Source organism: Chiloscyllium punctatum, chromosome 37 (assembly GCF_047496795.1).
Source record: "Chiloscyllium punctatum isolate Juve2018m chromosome 37, sChiPun1.3, whole genome shotgun sequence".
NCBI classification, from domain to species: Eukaryota; Metazoa; Chordata; class Chondrichthyes; order Orectolobiformes; family Hemiscylliidae; genus Chiloscyllium; species Chiloscyllium punctatum.
Window position 1 is genome coordinate 38,237,974 of NC_092775.1, and position 21,079 is coordinate 38,259,052.

Sequence of the window (21,079 nt, forward strand, 5' to 3'; positions counted from 1 at the left end):
TAGAGAGATATTCAATGATGATTGGTTTATTGGGAATAAGATCAATGGAACAAGAGGTGGGTTATAAAGACAAGATAAGCTCAGAGGGAATATGAGGGAAATAAAGAAACTATGAGAAAAATTGAGAGCTCAGGGTTTGGTAGGATGAGTATTAGAGGAAGTGCGCAAGTGGGAGGAAAGCAGCAGAACGAGTAGATCAAATGGTCTAGATCTCCGTGACAAACTCCTTGCACTTACAATTGCTTCACAATATGTTTGGTCCTTTAACAATCTTTATTTGATTCAGTTGTAAAATGGAAAAGCCTAAGGTTTTCTTATAATAGTTTTAGAAATTTCCTCTTAATTTTCTCTTAAACCAAGAATGATGTCACTCAAATTCTTTGTGATCGTTGCAGAAGCTCTTGTGGTACTTTTTCTGATGAGAATAAGGAAGACGACTTTTGGAAAGTTAAACATCCTGCAAGACCTGACACAGAAAGACACTGCAGAGTCTGATTTTACTTCCCCCTTTTGAAGAATTCCCTGATCTGTTTTCTGTCACCAGTTTGTGCCCTACAATTTTGGAAATGAGATACATTGGAAGATCTACAACTGACCTGAATTTATTTGTAGAGACTAACAACTGCCTTACCTTATGCCTGTGTTTATATAATACAGTACTAGCTGCCAAGGATTGTGCTTGAAAGTTTGGATTATTCTATTGTATAAAGGGAGGGGAGGAGAGGAAAAGATTCTCAAAAAGAAGAGGTTGACTTAGTTAAGGGAGATCTTACTCACATATTTTTGTAGGTTTGATGACATTTTTGGTTAATCTAGGTACAATGAAAAAAAATTAATATGAACATGACTGTATGTACTTAACTCTTAAGTCTAAAAGATTTAGGGCTATATTTTCCTCTGTTCATTATTCTCCGTGAAAAATGTAAAGTGGTGTTCCCCATTTTATGTGCACTCTTTCCCCACTGAAAATAACAGAGAACATTACTTCCTTAGAGATTGCCTTTTGGAAGAAGAGATTGTGGATGCTTTGCACTGCATTCATAGGGCTTTTTATATGTCATGAAGGGAAATATTGGTCTATCGTGAATTTTTAACGCATTGTTCTCTTTCTCTCTGCATTACAATCCTAATCAGATGAGTAAGAGAATTATGATTCATGATTGTTGCATGTTTGTCAATGAGCTATTTTTCATAATATTTTAAAATTAATTATGCCAACTACCATACTTAAGTCAGTATTTATTTTTGAGCAATGCTGTCATAAGCTAAACGAAAAGGGAATGCACAAATCTGCTTTTAACATCGTGAAGCTTTCAGAATTACATTTATTAAAAATACAAGGAAGACCAACACTACTTTGCAACAAATTTAATACTGCTTTACATTTTGAATGCCATATTACATTTTAAAAAACACTTAATTGCAGTTAGTAACCATATATTTTTGATGAAATTTTTTGGCACATTGAAGCTGTACAACTATAAGATACAAATCACAGACCTTGTTTCTCTTTCAGATTTTTTTTTAAAATGCCTAACAGTATTTCTGTCAATGCATTCAAAGTACATTCTTGAGCCTAGACCAGCCATGTCACAAAGTACTTGCTACTTGATTGCTTTCAGGGTATTACCCTTTCCATTTTTGTGCTGAAGTACAAAATCTTTTGAGCTGTTTTTTCTTGCTTTTCTCTGCATGTGTGCACTTTGTAGAATGATCGCATAGGTGATTTTAAATTTTGTTTTACATATGACAAAGTATTTATGCTTTTGTGTGGATATACATTCAGGACTGTTTTACCTTGTAAGATTTATATGAAAAAAGATAAAAGTACCTCAGAGATGCATGCTTCTCCAAAATTTTGATTGAAATGCTTATTTAGTATTTTCAGGTCTAGTTACAATGTGAATAATTACACCAGCCACACTGAACACTTCCAGATATTTAATCAATTTCTATAAATATGTTTTGGTAAATATTACCTTGTTGGGTGTTACCACCAGAAGGATTTTGTGGGAAATGGTCCAGTAAAGAAATGTGTATTTATCACCTGAAACACACGATATTTTTAAAAATCCTCCATAATTTGAATATCCAAAACATCATATCGTATTCTGAGTGTCTTTTTTACACTGCCTTGTGATGAGACAATGAAAGTGAAATGAATCGAAATTAATGTAACTAGACAGTTATTACATTAAACAGTTTTGACATTGTTAACTGAGGGAAGTTTAGTTCAGTCACATATTATCAGAAGCATGAGGATTAGTGCCTTAAATTACAGATATTTCTTAATACGCATAAAATACTTCAAATTGTAATTTTTAAAAAATCTCATTGATGTTCTGAGTTTCAAAACTCTATATTAGATGATGGGAATCACCATTGTCTGACTTAGGATCCATAGATACATGAAGTCACATGATTAAACCTTAAGAACTTCCTGGAAAATGCACTAACTTTTAAAGGTTATAAACCAGAGTGAACTTAGCATATTCCAAAGCTCCAAAATAATAGTACTTTCTATAATATTTAATTTCTCGATTTGAAATAGTAGAACTGATTTAAATTTTGACAATATTATTAAAACTGTGTAGTTGCAAATTAGTCACCCCACTATGAAATCTTCCCAATTATCGTTGCTTTTGACTCCGGTTAAAGAGCACAACTGGCTACAAGCCTGTGACCACCTATTTTCTACTATCACTGAAAGGTGAGATCACTTGGCTGTTTGTTTAATTTGATGATTTTAATCATGCTGGGACTGATTATAACTAGCTGAGATTGGCATTTATGACAAGGTAATACCTTTAGATGGATTTGGAAAATTTTCTTGTTTTCTGGCAGTATTACATTGCAGTTTTAAAAGGGTCTTTTCACCCAACACCCAAGAACCTGCCAATTTCAAATGATAGACCTCTTTATTATGCAAATTAGGGTACTATGACCAAGTTAGGACTTTGATTTCAATTTCAAGGGTGACATGGTGGGAGAATTCATTGCAGTTCAATCATGTTTTTTGCCTTTCAGCAGTTTAAACAGTGATCTGTAAATGGATTAATTCCAGAAGCTGCAAAGAAACTTTTTCCAAGTTAAATTTGTGCAAAGCCAAGAAGAACTGTGGTTCTGCCCATAGGTCCAGAAAGAAATTACAAATCAGCAATGGTGTGAATTTACCTCCCTCACTTTATCTACATCTCCCCTGTAAGTTGCGGCAAAATGTACATTGAGTCTTCAGCTTCCCTTTGTTATACATCTAGAGCCAGATTTTTGCAGCTGTGGGGACTCCAGGGACTTAAAACTACCAGTGGGCTCTATATGATAGTCCTGCCATGCCTCCCCATTTCCAACTGATGCCATTACGGCAGTGTGATATAGGAGTCAGGATTTGACTCAAGCATGAGCAACAGTGCTATGTTCAAACTGATCCCATTTTCATGGCCGCAAAGACACTATCCCACTGTGTGAGACTTACAATCCTTATAAAGTATGTAGCATTGTCAAGTTAAATGGCTGACTTTTTACAAATTGAAACTGCAGACTCATGAAATATGAAGCAAATACAGAAATTGCTGGAAATTTAGCAAATCTGGCTGCATCTGTGGGGAGAGAACAGAGTTAATGTTTCAAGTCCAGTGATGTTTCTACTCTGAACCAGTTCTGATGAAGGGCCTAATGGTTAAGAAAAAAACTGGTTTAAAATCAGAGAACAGGAGCAAGCCTTTCAAACAATCTGAATGGTCCTGAAGAGTCACTGAACTTGAAACATTAACTCTATTTCTCTCTCCCCAGATGTTGCCAGACCTGAGGGGTTTCTCTAGCACTTCCTATTTTGTTGAGGCAAAAAATATGTCTGCCAGTGTTTGGGAGTTAAAGAAAATCTGCTCGAGCAATGTGAATTGTTGTTTTTAGAGTATTATTAATGATAGGTGGTAAAAAGCAGCCAACCATTATCATAATTTGGGACGGGGTTTAAGTTTATAATTTAATTGACAGCTCAATTCAAATAGGTTATTTAAAATTCTGTCTTTGTGCAATTATGAATACAAGTACTTAATTCTTTTGTAGAGAGGATTAAGTACTTGAGGCATTTCAAATGTATTGATGGGATTTGAATGGACTTTTTATACACTGAAATCTGCAATAAAGTTTCTAGAACTTGTTTAATTTGAACATGAACTTCTGTACTCTGCCAGTGTTGGATGCTCGATGAGCTGGCGTGGAGGATGTAAAGGCAAAGGCCAGCAGATCAGGGGCATGGGTTGGCATTGGTGCTTTTAGAGACCATGGGTGGTTCATGAGGTGGCATTGTGCCATAAGAGCTCTTGAAAGTCGGTGAGTAGAGACTGAGGGAGTATTATGAGTGGGAGGAAGATGCTATGCATGGCGATGGGAATTGGGTCAGAACTGTTAAGGTTAGAGGGCCTAATGGATTAAAATAAACTGGGACAAAATTCCAGTGAATAGAAACAAGCCTTTCAAAGAGTCTGTATAGTGACACTCCTATAGCCCTTGTGCTCACTTCCAATCTGCCCAATTCCACTCCAGGATCTCCCCCCCCCCACACACACACACACACACACACACACATCCTGATGAGGCATATGCTTTCAGGATATAGTGAGTTGAGCTGGGAAATTTCCCAAATCGAATTATTGATATCAGGCAAAATGCATCTCGGGTTTCCCACAGGCAGGTGAGGAGAGGCCACTGTTCAGTCACTGTTCTCCACGATGCAACTGGCTGGTGTGTTTAAAAATTACTCCTTTATTTCCTTGTAAGGAAGCATTTTTGGAATCGTGCATGATGTACTTCAATTTTGAATGCCATCAGTTTTTTTTTATAAAAGCAAACAATCTACTGGCCTTGATTTCTGCATTCTCATTAAAAGTTACCCTGATAATCGTCACTTAATGTCAAGGGCCTAGACATCCTGTCAATTGCTATGATCAGTATAAGTACTGCACACAGCAGTTTTGCAATTGAACATTGAAGTTTCAGAATATGGAGCATGTTTTTCTTTTCATGCCACTTTTTCGGTCGAGGTGATTGGAACAGGAACTTCTGATAAGTAAATATTCCTCTTTAATCTAAGCATTATGCAGAAATCAAGAATAGATTGGCTAATAAAAAGCAAATAAAACAGGTTAAGAATTAAACTGATTCTAAAACAGCTTTGCTGAATATTTCAATGAAGATATATTTTTTATTTTGTGGGATCTACAATGAATTACAATAATGCAATTGTGATTGAACACACAAAATATTTTAACAAGCTGCAAATCATTATTTCAGTTTGACCTGGTAAAGGAAATAACAATAATGAAACGTTTTTGCTGTGCGGGTATCTAACAGATACTGCCATTAACTAGGCCTGCCCTTGCATGAAACGTTTCCAAAATACTTGTGCATCAAGTGCTAAATGTGTGAGCTGATAATGGTGCAGGGAGAGAAACAAAGAAACTGGGGCATGAGTGAACAGGGCAAGAAACTGCATACTGGCTTTATCAGATTAGATTGAAGGATTGTGATCTAAACATTACAAGAACGGAGAAGTGAGCGTATGTTGAAATCAATGCCAAATAATTTCCGGGAAGAGAAATAATCAGAGTGGGAAAGAAGGGTTGGATAAAAAGTGAGGAAGAAAAGAATTTTACTTATTACAATTACTAAAAACTATTAAAGCCTGAAGTGGTGAGTGTCATTTTCAGAGAGGGTAATTAGCATTAATACTTGCAATTTGTTAAAGGGATACTTAAATTGCAAATGACAAGACAACTTCTGGTGGCAAGTTCAATTCCTAACAACTGTGCAAACACCTGAACTTCACATTGGTCAATATATTGTCAGTATGGAGATTGACAGTGACATGCCATTTTGTGAATTAGTGACAGAGCTGAATATCTTGGATATCAATTATTGGATCACTGCATTAAATAGCCAGAGTATTTTCATCTGACATTGCTGTAGGTTATCCCTTTTAATTTGCCCATAAGTTATGGCCTGTTGAACATTTTGTTATAATCTAGGTAGAGACCAGTAACTTATTTACAAAAAAATGAAATTCAAAATCCCATTAATATACCCAAAGAAGAAAGGTATTAAATTGCACAATTTTAAACTTTTTTTAAAAATCAAAGAGGAGTGAAACAAAGCAAATAATAAATACTGTTTTGACTAACTGCTTTGGTTATCTCCATTGCTGTAGGAGTTCCTCCTGTGTAGTGACTTAATCCCAACCACCTTCAGCTACGTCATCCATGACCTTCCCTTCATCATTTCGTCAGAAATGGAGTAGTTCACTGATTGCACAACATTAACCACCATTCACAACTCCCTGGTACTAATGCATCTGTGTGCAATTATAGCAAGACTGGAGCAACTGTCAGACATGAGCTGATAGGTAGCAAGTAACTTTCTGATCACACAAATACCAGACAATGACCATCTTCAACCAGTGAGAATCTTGTCATTTACACTTTTCATTCAACTCAATCCAAGACTATCGACACCTGAGGGTTACCGTTGGTCAGAATACAAACTGCACATGCCATATAAATTCATGGTTATAAAAGCAGGTTAAAGGCTGAAAGTTCTGAAGCAAATAACTCCTCTCCTGATTTTCCCAAAACCTCTCCAATTTTCTGCAAGGCACAGATCAGGATTGAACACTCTGCATTTCCTTAGAAGAGTAGATCCCAAAAAACTAAAAAAGCTTGATACCATACAGGACAAAGCAGCAGCCTTGATTGACAATTGATTCATAACCTTCAACATTCATACTCTCTGTCACTGATGCTCAGTGACAGCAGTTTGTGCCATCTACACAAGATACACTGTACCAACTTAGTAAGCTTCCTTTGACAACATCTTCCAAAACTGTGACCTCTAGAAGGGCAAGGGTTGCAGAAGCATGGCAATACTAACACCCAGGGAATGTTCCCCTCCAAATCATACACCATCCCGAATGTTATTACATTGTTTTGTTTTTCACTCTCATTAGGTCAAAATACTAGAACTTCTTATCAGCACTGTGAGTATAAACATCACAAGGATTACAGCGTCTGCAAGAAAGCATCTCACCCCTGTCTTTCAGAGGGAATAAGGGATAGGTAATAAATGATGGCATATCCAGCAATGCCCAAATCCTATGAACTAAAAAAAACACATAATCAACATGCATTAAACATGAATTAACAGGCAAATTGCTGTTAGATTATAATCTGTAAATTATACATTAAGTGGTAATTATAATTAAGGCCAAGATTAGAGTGGTGCTGGAAAAGCACAGCAGGTCAGGATGCTGCCTGACCTGCCGTGCTTTTCCAGCACCACTCTAATCTGGACTCTAATCTCCAGCATCTGCAGTACCCACCTCCGACTAATTATAATTAAGGTACATCTAACAAATTGGTTTAGCAGTCTTGCACACAGATCAGACCAAACAGATGAAAAAAATTGAAAACTCTTTCTTCCTTACAACGAATTTTATCTCCTTCTCGGACTTCTCCTCACCCCAGCCAAAGGTAGCAGATCTCCAACTAAAAGAAACAACAGAAATAAATAACCTCTTTGCTTATACTCAGCTCCTCAGCCTAACCTCTGTTTTATTCATGTTGCTTTTACTGAACCCTGAACTCACCAATGCAACTACTGAACTTGATAACTTTGCATTATGTGAATCAGTTTCAGTCAGTTCAGTTTTGGTTTCAGTTTTTGTTTCCTTAAGAACTGTGAATTTTCTTGCCTTGTTCCCCAAATGAGATCTATCTTTAAAAAAATGATAGTTTGAAATTGAGATTCCATCAAAACACACAAGCCCATGCTTTTTATTTGGCATTATTTTAGGACCAGTGGTAATCAGACTCACATTAACTGATTCGAAAATCTAGGCCAAAATCTTTCTTTAAGATGAGATTTCAGTTAGTTTTGCTTATAAAACAATAAAGACATACATTCAAGATAAATTTGTTCCAATTATGTTTATACAACTGATCAGACCTTTGCAAGAAAATCTGACTTCTGTCAAACCTATTGGATTATGATACAAAGCATGAAACTAAAGAGTATTTTGGTGTAATAAGATACTTTGGACTCTGAATATAATATATAAGATAATATTTGATCCTGCTGTAGTAGATCTGCTCCAATGATTTTTGTCACTTAAAAATGCGAAGTACTGAGTGTAAAATGAGAATTTTAGGTGTAAATTAGCTAATTAATTCAATTAACTAAATGGTTCCATGTAATTTCTTACTGCTTATTGATTATCAATAGACAAATAAATTAGTGATACTGACAATATCCATGCATATTTTATGCAGTTTTCAAACTCAAACATCCATTAACTTACTGTGTAGTAGTCTTCTCAGCAGAATATGCTGTATTAAATGTTACCTTATTTATTTATGTTAGAATACATTCACCATGTAGAAGTTTTAATACTTTCATATGACTGTAGACAATTAAACTTTGTTCTCTTTTTTCTGTTACTGTTGCAAGATATGAAACAAAAATATTTTAGGTCTATGTTCCACTTATGCACGACCTTTACATGAATGTTATTCATGTTTTAAATCTTCTTCTGCCTTTGGACAGAATTTAATCACCTATACAGAAACCTTGAAGTATAGAAACAAGGAGATATTGCAGTTAAATAGGATGTAACAGTGTTATATGTGTTTATTTTTCTTGATATATAAAAGTCTGAGGAGCCAAAAACCAGTTTGTACTTTGCTACAGAAAACAGCAATATATGTTTTGTATTTTTAACTGGCTGAAAACAGCAGTGACATAAAACACTCTGAAGTACAGCCTGTGGCCATTTTTGGATATTGACATGGATTTAAACTTAATATAAACAATGTTTAATCTATGTTTATTTATTATATTGCATGTCTAGCTCAGGCTGCCAGGATTTTAAGTTTCATTATTTCTGCAAAAGACTAAAATAATCAATTATTATAAGTAAGCTACTGTAATTTCTGTGGTTACTTAAATAAGTGTTAATTTCTTGTAAATAATTTTATTGGTATGAAATATTCTTCTGATTAGAGCAACAATAAAGTCTTTAACAAAATAACCAACAAGGTAGAAATGATTTGATATCTAAACCTGAGAAGTGACCTTATCAGTTAATAGGTTGAATTCTATAAATTAAGCCTTATTGGCATTAGGCCTGGAAAACCGGAGTTTAGTTTTCTGTTGGCTTAATGGAAACTTGAAGCTGCATTAAGTTTACACGATGTCATTGAGGTAGAGGCAGCCTGTTATTAGTTCAGACTTAGGTCAGATTTAATTGGATGTTATTTGTTCATCATTACTACACTGGGGGCAATAGATTTTTTGAAAGAAAGTCAATAAAGCAACATATGTAAATTTTAGATGGTCCACATTGAATCCTTTCGAACTTTTGATGTGACAGAACAATTTCAAATTCCTTTATTGAATTTTAGTGCACTGTACATTTCAGGGTTAGATACAGTTAGCCTTGCCTGTGATATGGCAGGATGTTGGTATTGACACATGCATAATGAAAGGTCTGAGACTAATCACTGAGAATGTTGCACAGATAGAAAAAGGATAAATTATGCCAAAACTGAAACTTTGTCTCAAACTTTCCCCTACAAATAGTAAGGTTGCTGAATAGCATTTATATTCATGGTAACTTCACACCCAAATATTGTTATTAATTTTGCTTATAGTGTGTATATATGTGTGCGTTGAACACAAATTGAAGTCTGAGTGTTGAATGAGCCTCAGTTCAATTATGTTGCATCAGTATGCCTTTCAAATGAAAAAAAAAACGTCTGATTGAGGCTCCACAGACTAACAAGATGGCATGAGCACTATAAACACTGTACAAAATTAATCCTGCTGGTTTACTTTATGATGATATTAATGTGTTTTCTTGTTCAAACGAACATTTTCCCTTCACTGTTGCTTTTAAATAAACATACTTTTCATTCCTTGTTTTTGTATTGAACATTTGTCTAAAATTGCCAAATAGATTTGTTTAGCAATCTGCAGAGTTAACTGAGCTCAGAAAGAATAGCAGTAACCATAAATAGCATTAACATACTTGAAACAAGGTGAAATAAAAATCTAGTCTGGATTCTCACTGCCATTAACCATCCAGTGATTCACTATTAGAAGTGCATTAAGTGGTAAGTATGGAGTATTTTATCCTTGGTATCCTCTTCCATTGTCAAATTGTCATCATTCAATAACAACGTTCACAAGATACAAGAGCAGGTCATTGGGCGATCAGCATTAATGTAGCCAAAAGCAAAGTTAATACCTTTCTGAATCTGCACTCTCCTCCCTAAAAATATTTACTTTCTGACTGCATTCCCCAAAAACTCAAAAGCTTAAATTTATAAAACAATTGCAACATGGTAAAAGTGCTTCACAGTAGCACAATTAGGGAAATTTATCACAAAATCATATTTGTTATGTGGTCAGAAACTTGGTTAAAAAGATAGTTTCTAAAGAGCAACCTGAAGGATTGCGGAAGTTAGGGCCCAGGCTGATAAAAGCACAACTAACAATGGTGAAGTGATGAAAAAAACAGAATGCAGTACTCCATATGGACATCTTAACAATTAAAGTATCACATGCACTCTTACATTTTTACTCTCAAGAAATAAAGACTAAATATTTTTAACACCTCGATTTTGCTTCAACTGATGTCCACGGTGAGTAACAGATAGTTGAACAACAGCATCCGGAGGGTACCACACTGCATGTCTACCAAGCGTGCATTCTCAGCACCCTCTGGTATTGTCCTGAAAGCTGGGCAACATATTCTAGGCAGAAGTGAGGTTGAATAGTTTCCACCTTTACTATCTCAGACTAGTTCAGCATCCCTCAGCAAGGTCACAAATATCAGAGTGTGCTAACTCCATCAGCATACACTGAGTACTAAGCCAAGAACATCTGTATTGGCTTAACTACATTCTTTCAATGAATGACAGCCATATACTCAAACTTTCTGTATGGTGAGCAGATCACATGGTCATGATCAGATGGGCATCCTTACCTTCTTATGAGAATATCTGCAAGTGAGAAATGAATATGGCAAATATTAACACTGATAACTGGGACACAGTCACTTATCATGATCACCAAAGATTGACCGAAGAGCATTGGAAGAGGAAGCAGAAACAAAAATCTCAGCTGGATGGGAAGAGGGCTTAGAGAAAATGGGATAGTAAATCATGCACTATGTCAGCAAATTATTTTTCTCTGCAGCAAATGCAGGAGAGACTGTCACAGCAGAATGGGACTCCAGAGTAAAACCAGGTGATGCTGAACAGAAAGTTGACCATCAGGGTCAATAAAGTTGAACACGATGTTCATGTTGCAGCCACACTTGGAGTATTGCATACAATTCTGGTTGCTGCACGATAGGAAGGATGTAGACGCTTTGGAAAGAGTTCAGAGGAGATTTACTAGGATGTTGCCTGGAAGGTGTTATGAGTAAAGGCTGTTTTTGTTAGAGCGAAGAAGGTTGAAAGGTGACTTAATTGAGACATATAAGATAATCAGAGGGTTAGATACGGTGGATAGTGAGAACCTTTTTCCTTAGATGGTGATGGCTGGCACAAGGGGGCCTAGGTTCAAATTGATGGGTGACATATATGTCAGAGGGAGTTCCTTTACTCAGAGTAGTAGGGGTGTGGAGCACCCTACCTGCAACAGTAGTAGTCTCACCAATTTTAAGTGTATTTAAATGGTCATTGGATAAACATATGGACTAGAGTAGAATAGTGTAGGTTAGATGGGCTTCAGATTGGTCCCACAGGTCGGTGCAGCATCGAGTGCCAAAGGGTCTGTACTGTGCTGTAATGTTCCACATTCTATGCATATGACATCAACTATGCATATGATTCTTGACTATCAAGGGGATCATGGGTTACGGGGAGAAAGCAGAAGAATGGGGTTGACACACTTATCAGCCATGATTGAATGGCAGAGCAAACTCGAGGGGCTGAATAGCCTAATTTCTGCTCCTATGTCTTGTGGCGTTATTGTCATTACAGAATGGAGTTAATACTTTGCAGTGGATCTGGAGTAACTTTTTTTTAATGCATTCATATGATGTGGGCATTGTTGGATAGTCTATCATTTATTGCCTGTCTAAAGTTTCCCTTGAGAAGATAATGGTGAGCTACCATCTTGAACCATAGAACATAGAACATTACAGCGCAGTACAGGCCCTTCGGCCCTCGATGTTGCGCCGCCCTGTCATACTAATCTGAAGCCCATCCCACCTACACTATTCCATGTACATCCATATGCCTGTCCAATGATGACTTAAATGCACTTAAACTTGGCGAATCTACTACCGTTGCAGGCAAAGCATTCCATACCCTTAATACTCTCTGAGTAAAGAAACTACCTTTGTCATCTGTCTTATACCCATCTCCCCTCATTTTAAAGTTGTGTCCCCTCATGTTTGCTGTCCCCATACTTGAAAAAAGGCTCTCCCTGTTCACCCTATCTAACCCTCTGATTATCTTGTATGTCTCTATTAAGTCACCTCTCAACCTTCTTCTCTCTAATGAGAACAGCCTCAAGGCCCTCAGCCTTTCCTTGTAAGACATTCCCTCCATACCAGGCAACATCCTAGTAAATCTCCTCTGTACCCTTTCCAAAGCTTCCACATCCTTCTTATAATGCGGTGACCAGAACTGTACACAATACTCCAAGTGTGGCCATACCAGAGCTTTGTACAGCTGCAGCATAACCTCCTGGTTCCGGAACTCAATTCCTCTATTAATAAAAGCCAAAACACTGTATGTCTTCTTAACAACCCTGTCAATCGGGGTGGCAACTTTCAGGGATCTATGTACATGGACACCGAGATCTCTCTGCTCATCTGCACTCCCAAGAATCTTACCATTAGCCCAATACTTTGCATTCTGATTACTCCGTCCAAAGTGTATCACCTCACACTTGTCCACATTAAACTCCATTTGCCACCTCTCAGCCCAGCTCAGCATCCTATCTATGTCTCTCTGCAACTTACTACATCCTTCGTCACTATCCACAATTCCACTGACCTTAGTGTCGTCCGCAAATTTACTAACTCACCCTTCTAAGCCCTCATCCAGGTCATTTATAAAAATGACGAACAGCTGTGGACCCGACACCGACCTTGCGGTACACTGCTAGTAACTGGACACCAAGATGAACATGTTCCATCAACCAGAACCCTCTGTTTTCTTTCAGCAAGCCAATTACTGATCCAAACTGCTATGTCTCCCACAATCCCATTCCTCCACATTTTGTATAATAGCCTACTGTGGGGAACCTTATCGAATGCCTTGCTGAAATCCATATACACCACATCAACCGGTTTACTCTCATCTACCTGTTTGGTCTCTACGCTTCACAAAACCGTGCTGACTGTCCCTGATCAGATTATTCTTTTCTAGATGCTTATAAATTCTATCTCTTATAACCTTTTCCAACACTTTACTAACAACTGAAGTGAGACTCACTGGTTTGTAATTACCTGGGTTGTCTCTACTACCCTTTTTGAACAAGGGAACCACATTTGCTATCCTCTAGTCCTCAGGCACTATTCCTGTAGACAATGATGATTTGAAGATCAATGCCAAAGGCTCGGCAATCTCTTCCCTTGCTTCCCAGAGGATCCTAGGATAGATCCCATCCAACCCAGGGGACTTGTCTATTTTCACACTCTGCAGTATTTCTAATACCTCTTCCTTGTGAACCTCAATCTCTTCTAGTCTAGATGCAAGTATCTCTGTATCTTCCTCACCAACATTTTCATTTTCTATAGTGAACACTGTCAAAAAATATTTATTTAGTGCTTCCCCATCTCCTCTGACTCCACACACAACTTCCCACTATTATCCTTGATTGGCCCTAATTTAACTCTCGTCATTCTTTTATTCCTGACATACCTATGGAAAGCCTTAGGGTTAACCCTGATCCTATCTGCCAACAACTTCTCATGTCCCCTCCTGGCTCTTCTGAGCTCTCTTTTTAAGTCTTTCCTGACTTCCTTGTAACCTTCAAGCGCTCTAACTGAGTTTTCACATTTTGTCCTAACATAAGCCTTCTTCTTCTTCTTGACCAGGGATTCCACTTCCTTAGTAAACCATGGCTTACGCGTTCTATATCTTCCTCCCTGCCTGACAAGTACATACTTATCTAGGACACACAGGAGCTTTTCCTTGAATAAGCTCCACATTTTTAATGTGCTCATCCCCTGCAGTTTTCTTCCCCATTCTACGCTTCCTAAATCTTTCCTAATTGCATCGTAATTTCCCTTCCCCCAGCTGTAACTCTTATTCGATGGAATACACCTATCCCTTTCCATCACTAAAGTAAACCTGACAGAATTGTGATCGCTGTCTCCAAAGTGCTCACCTACTTCCAAATCTAACACCTGGCCAGGCTCGTTACCCAGTACTAAATCTAAAGTGGCTTCGCCCCTTGTTGGCCTGTCTACATACTGTGTCAGGAAGCCCTCCTGCACACACTGGACAAAAACTGATCCATCTATAGTACTATTACTGTAGTGATCCCAGTCAATATTTGGATAGTTGAAGTCCCCCATGACAACTACCCTGCCTCTCTCACTCCTATTGAGAATCATCTTTGCTATCCTTTCCTCTACATCTCTGGGACTATTCGGAGGCTTATAGAAAACTCCCAGCATGGTGACTTCTCCTTTCCTGTTTCTATCCTCAGCCCATACTACCTCAGTGAATGAGTCCCCAAGCATCCTTTCTACAACTGTAATATTGTTCCTGATCAACAATGCCATACCTCCCCCTCTTTAACCATCTTCTCTGTTCTTACTGAAACATCTGAATCCCGGAACCTGCAACAGCCGTTCCTGTCCCTGCTCTATCCATGTCTCCATAATGGCCACAACATTGAAGTCCCAGGTACCAACCCACGCTGCCAGTTCACCCACTTTATTTCAGATGCTCCTTGCATTGAAGTACACACACTTCAAACCAAGTTCTTGCTTGCCAGTGTCAGACACTTGATTTTGGAACTCCCTACTCTCATCCTCTTCTGTACCTGTCCTACAATTTTGGTTCCAATCCCCCTGCTGTATTAGTTTAAATCCACCTTAATAGCTTCAGCGAATTTCCCACCCAGGATATTGGTACCCCTCTGGTTTAGATGAAGACTATCCTGCTTGTAGAGGTCCCACCTACCCCAGAAAGAGCCCCAATTATCCAAAAACCTCCCTCCTGCACCATCCCTGTAGCCACGTGTTCAACTCCTTTCTCTCCCTATTCCTCACCTCACTAGCACATGGCACGGGCAGCAAACCAGAGAAAACAACTCTGTTTGTCCTAGCTCTAAGCTTCCATCCTAGCTCCCTGAATTTCTGCCCCAAGTCCCCATCTCTCTTCTGACCTATGTCGTTGGTGCCAATGTGGACCACGACTTGGGGCTGCTCTCTTTCCCCCCGAAGGATCCCAAAAACACGATTAGAGACCACTGCAGTCCTTGAGGCCTAGGTAAACCCACAGTGCTGTTAGGAAGGAGTTTTGAATTGGGGGGGTTTGACTGGGGAATGTGACTTTTCAATTTTGTCCCTGATTGGGTTACAGCAGGTGAGTTGCCAACTATACTCATGCTGATCATAGATTGCTGGCTTCATGGGAAGTGAGAAAATCAGGTCACCTGGCATGACTTAAAGGCAACTTGCATCTCCCACAGGCAACCTCATTCCAACTGAAGGGCTTTTGCCTGAAACAGCGATTTTCCTGCTCCTCAGATGCTGCTTCACCTGCTGTGCTTTTCCAGCACCACTCTAATCTCAACACCCTCTTTAGGCAGCTGAAGTTCACTTTAACAATGAAGTGGAGAAATAAGTGCTACTGCCAGGCCATTTGACACTCTGCCACATTGGAGGCTCTGGTGGAAAGGATAACTGGACAAGAGAGAAGCTTTTCCCATTGGGACCCTTTCAACAAAATGTCCTGGCTGCAAGGGTAAACATTTATAGAGAAGGAAATGCCAGGAGTTCTGCAGCCAGGTAGCAAGGTATAAATATTTTGCAGGTTGTCAGTACAAAAGTCCTTCATCTCATGCATGTTGCTGAGTTGTGCACCACCTACAGCCTCACCACTCACGTGCCTTACTCCATTCTCCCATCACTGTCCTCCAATCACTGCAGTTTACTGAAATCTCCTTGCACTGTAACAGTAATAATCTTACCCCCATTAATGCTTCTCTCATTTTCCCACAACTCTGCTACTTTTCATTATGCATCCACAACATACATCCTCAAGACAACTCCAACTAACACATTATTTTCTTTCCTTGCTTACATAATATGTACTGGAAGACATAAGGGAGGTCAGACTTGCACGTTCTGTTCTCCCTTTGAGAGATGCCAGAGATCCTGGGCAGAAGTCATGCCAGGACTGTTGTTACTGGTGGGGCTGAAGGACAAATCCTGCAGGACTTTCTGTACAATTCACTCTCCTCCCCACACACTCTGCTTGACAAAATGCAGCTGCTTTGAGCAGCCATCCATGTTTCCTTCCCTGACCTTGCCACCAAGAGTCCCTCTCCCTTTCCAGTTAACAAGAACAGGTCTCAGAGTGAACTGTAGAAGAACATAACAAATATGAAAAATTGCGCATCAAAGGTGAGCATTAGCTCAAAGACTGATAACAGCATACTTCAATGGGTAAGGAAAGAGGCTTTTGCACTGTGAAATGCACCAAGTCCAGAGAAATAAGATGGACAAGAAAGAGGTCTGCCTGAGGAGGAGCTCACTCACATGACAGCACGCTGCAGTGAACACCATTCAAGATAAGATGTACCTGTTCCAAGCTTCCCCCTTATCTTCAAATAAAGAACCTACATTATATTTTCACCAATCTTTCTATACAATTGGTAGATTAAAATTGAAGACAAAAATGTAATCCATGCTGTTACCATGTTCTGAAGATTTTTATTAGATCACTTACGGTGTGGAAACAGGCCCTTCAGTCCAACCCGACCCTCTGAAGAGCAACCCACCCAGACCTATTCCCCTAACACTATGGGTAATTTAGCATGGCCAATTCACCTAACTTGCACATTTTTTGTTTGGACTGTGGGAGGAAACCCAAGCAGATACAGGGAGAATGTGCAAACTCAACACAGACAGTTGTCTGAGGTGGGAATTGAACCCAGGTCTCTGGCACTGTGAGGCAGCAGTGCTAACCACTGAGCCATCATGCCACCCTTGTTTGAAGTGTTCAAGCCTCAACCCTTTTAGATGCAGCAGATTAAAAGGATGGTTAATTCATCTATAGAAATGTATGATGTAAGTCTTTTGCAGGAATAGAAATTAAATAATGAATGCCAGAAACTTTAACTTTATGCAACAATCAGAGCCAGGAGAATCTCCCTTACTGTTGTTTACTCTCCAACCACCATCTCTGAGGAAGCTGAATGTTACAGTCTGGGGCTGGAAAAATTAATCCATCCATAACCAGCTCCTTAAAGCAAAAAGAAGCAGGTGAGAATATTTTTTTAAATTTAGTTTCATTAATGAAGTCCAGAATTCCTAATTGTGCATGAATCATAGTTCAGAGTAGAACTTCAGTCAACCCAGGAAAATCAGTCAGAGCTCAAGAGCATCACCATTGAAGTCAAGCAGCAGCCTATGATTAAGGTGGTGGCCATTGAAGGCATATTGAAGAACAAAATTAAGCTTAGCTATAAATGAAAACCTGAATAATTGTACCTATTTCAGATGCTGCAGTAGGTACTGTTTATGAGGATTGTGTACTAGAAGATATGTGTATTAAAACACAGAGTCCTGTTCGTAATATATACATACACTGCATCTATTTCAACTCAAAGTATATAAGAAACATTCCCTGGTTAATTTCACAGAGCATTGATTTGAACAATTAAAATTAATCCTCTTCGTTTCAGATGTAATAAAAGCTAAACTGTTAACTGTCAATCATTGCTTACCTGTGTATTCTCCTTTGCAACATGCCTACCAATCAGACTCCATTTGCTAACCAACAAACCCTCTCTATTCTCATCTTGTACAGTATAAATATTATTTTTCCTTTGCATTGATACTTCTCACAGATTGTCCTGAGAGAGGAAGACTAAAAGCTTCCACAATGATTTTTTTCAGCAAGATTCAAGTTCTATACTACAAAATTACCAATTAAAAATTACTTTAAATCAAAGATATCAGAATTAGATCATATAAATTAGAGAGAGAGTCTTGTAAGTCAACATCCAATTGAGACTCTTTCAGTTGGCTGAGCACAGAAGTGACTGTTGTAGCTCACATAGAGTCTAATTGCATGTGTCCTAATTAGGAGGTGAGAATTGGTTCACTTCACAAATGAAAGACAAGGTTTCCTTTTCAGGAATCAGATTTTTGAGAGATACTGAGATCAGAGCAGGAGCTGCTTACTGTTTGGGTGTCGCAGACTACAAACAGTAGATAGACTTGTACAGGTGAAGGTTTTTAAATGAACCAGCAATTTATTCATGTAGCTAGGGTTTTGGATGGAGACAGTCAGCTAACGAAGTGGATTTGATGTTCTTTCATTTCTTTTGTGGCAGATAAACAAGGATTCAATTGCTGTGATTCAAGCACTTGTGAATTTCACTCTTTGTTGAGAACTGGCTGAGGTAGATATCTCATCTACTATTCCTTCGTGTTGACTTGCCTGGAATGTTCATAAAATTGGAGGTGATGAATTTGCTTTTACCTGAATAATTCCAGGATATTTCAGGAAGCAGTCAACTTGCCTATTTTGTGTTCAATAACAGCTATTTTAAAATCTAGCAAGAGTCCATCTAAAATAAACAGAATTTACAATGTCTGTCTTCCTATCCTCTTGACATTCATTTGCAAATAAGACTATTGTAATTAACCCCATTGCCGTCACACCAATCCTTCTGTATGATTGATATATTTGAAACAGTGAAGGACAGAGCAACTGGTTCTAAGCTACACTGCATGGGAACCTGATGTGAGTTTTAAATTGACGTACAGCTTGATTCAGTGGAACAGATCTCAGCCAATTCATCAATTATGATAGGTTTTGTATTTGTACTTCCACACTTGCTTGTCCCAAAGAAAAATTGGAGCCAGTGACTTGCTAGAGCCATGGAGAATCAGCCCGTGCAGCTGCTCTTACAGAACAAACCACAAGAGGTCAGAGTCCCACCTGCTACTATCTATCCAGAGAATTATTCAAAGCTACTACTTGGCAAGTGTAAAGGAGACAGTTCTGAAATAGCCAGTAACATTAGTAAATGTTGGAATTAAATAGCAGACCATGGCAACTTGAAAGCCAGCAGCTTATCTAATTACATAGAAAACAAACCTCACCAAGGGCTCGCACTGAAATCAGATTGTGTGACTTGTTGCTTTTTTTTAAACTTTCCACATGGATATTTAATTTTAAAAATAGCAAATATTTAGAAGGCTAACCAGCAAGGGATTTATTTTTAACATACACAGACACACCTGTTTTCATTTCCACAGCCACATACTTTAGCACAGAAGAAAGATTTAGGAACTTCCATACACTACTCTTAATTAGTTCACAATTTACCAGATGAGTTTGTGTGGAATCTGACACAACTGATTGAATGCACTATCAGATGTCTAGACAAAACAAAAAAACCCATTATTTTTCCAAAGATAATAGCTGTATGAAAAGCCCAACAGTCTTGATAACTTATGAGAATTACCTTTCAAAGATGTAATTCCTTGTTCATTGTGAAAAAATCTAAATGACTGTTTACAAAAAATAAGTACACTAATCTTTTCACTTTAACAAACTCTGTAATAGTGTCTAAAGACTGAATCCTACCATCAGGGCTCTATTACAGATCAAACCGTTACCACCTCTGATTATTGATATCATCTGAGTTTTTAACAGTTTAGTTAACGCTCTGATTTAAATATTGGGTCTTGAGGTAGAGATTTGGAAAGTGTACTGACTTCACAGAGTATGTGAATTACAAAGCAGAGTGATGTTAAAATGTATTTGGTTTATTTATTGTGTTGTTCTTCACATGAAGTCATCTCCTTTACACTGTGGTGTAATTCTGTAACTCCTGTGTCTCGTTGCTGGTGGTAAGATAAATGCTTTCAGATTAACGTAGTTAAGATCACATTATAAAATATTCCATACCAATGTTTCCAACAATTACAATTTACCATATTAAAACTTAAGGGTTTTTCTGCGAGATGAATTGTTTTTCTCAAACAAGTCTACTCAATTTTTTAAAATATGAGATTAAGCACCCCCCCCATCTCCTTCCTTTCAAACTAATTTATATTTCATGTGAATTAGATTCTCAAGTACTCAAATCACGTCTTCAATATGTGATGTCGAACAAAAATGTCTGTCTTGCATTTAGATAATGCTACATTTTCAGGCAGTTTGAAACTTGCATTGCTCAGGCCTGGTCTCCATGAAGCTACGTCTCTGGATTCCTAATCAGACGAAATATCACTCATGGCTTGGATTTTTTAAACTCAGCTGCCTTTTACAGGTGGGGTTGATACTTGACAGTATGGCCTTAAGTGCTTCATTGTCAAGTAGGGCAAATTGACAAGCAGCCTTATCCTGCTTAAACATACATCCTACTGTTAGACTCAATTAAATAGCAGAAAAAGGTAGAACTTCTATGAATAAATGTAGTAGAATGTTCCTGTTACTCTGTTGGAATGGCTCACAGAAACCAGAGCCTTCAGATCTACTTTTCTGAAATTTAGCAATTCTTTCTACTTGTAAGCTGAGACAGTTTTGTACTGCAGGGACAAGTAGATATGTATCATAGATTTACTCAACTATGTATTAATTTATTTGGGGAAGAGATCAAAGTAACTGTTAAAAGATAAGGTTTCCCAATATTAAAATTATCTGGATATTATTTTGACAACAGCTGTGCATATATAGGTAAAATGTGGCTGTAGTTACTGAACTTGAACAACTGTAGAAAAACAGAAATTGCTGGAAAAGCTCAACAAGTCTGGCAGCATCGGTGGAGAGAAATCAGAGTTAACATTTTGGTTCAAGTGACCCTTTCT

General features: G+C 38.0%; 1 protein-coding gene across 2 annotated transcripts in view; it reads left to right on the forward strand.

Annotated features, from left to right (window-relative positions):
- jph2 (junctophilin 2) overlaps window positions 1–9,968 on the forward strand; it is a 110,704-nt gene extending 100,736 nt beyond the window's left edge. For both annotated transcript variants that reach the window (XM_072556610.1, XM_072556609.1), the window contains one exon: window positions 396–9,968. The gene's annotated coding sequence lies outside the window, so the exon portion shown is untranslated. The remainder of the gene's footprint in view (window positions 1–395) is intronic.
- Window positions 9,969–21,079: the final 11,111 nt, after the last annotated feature.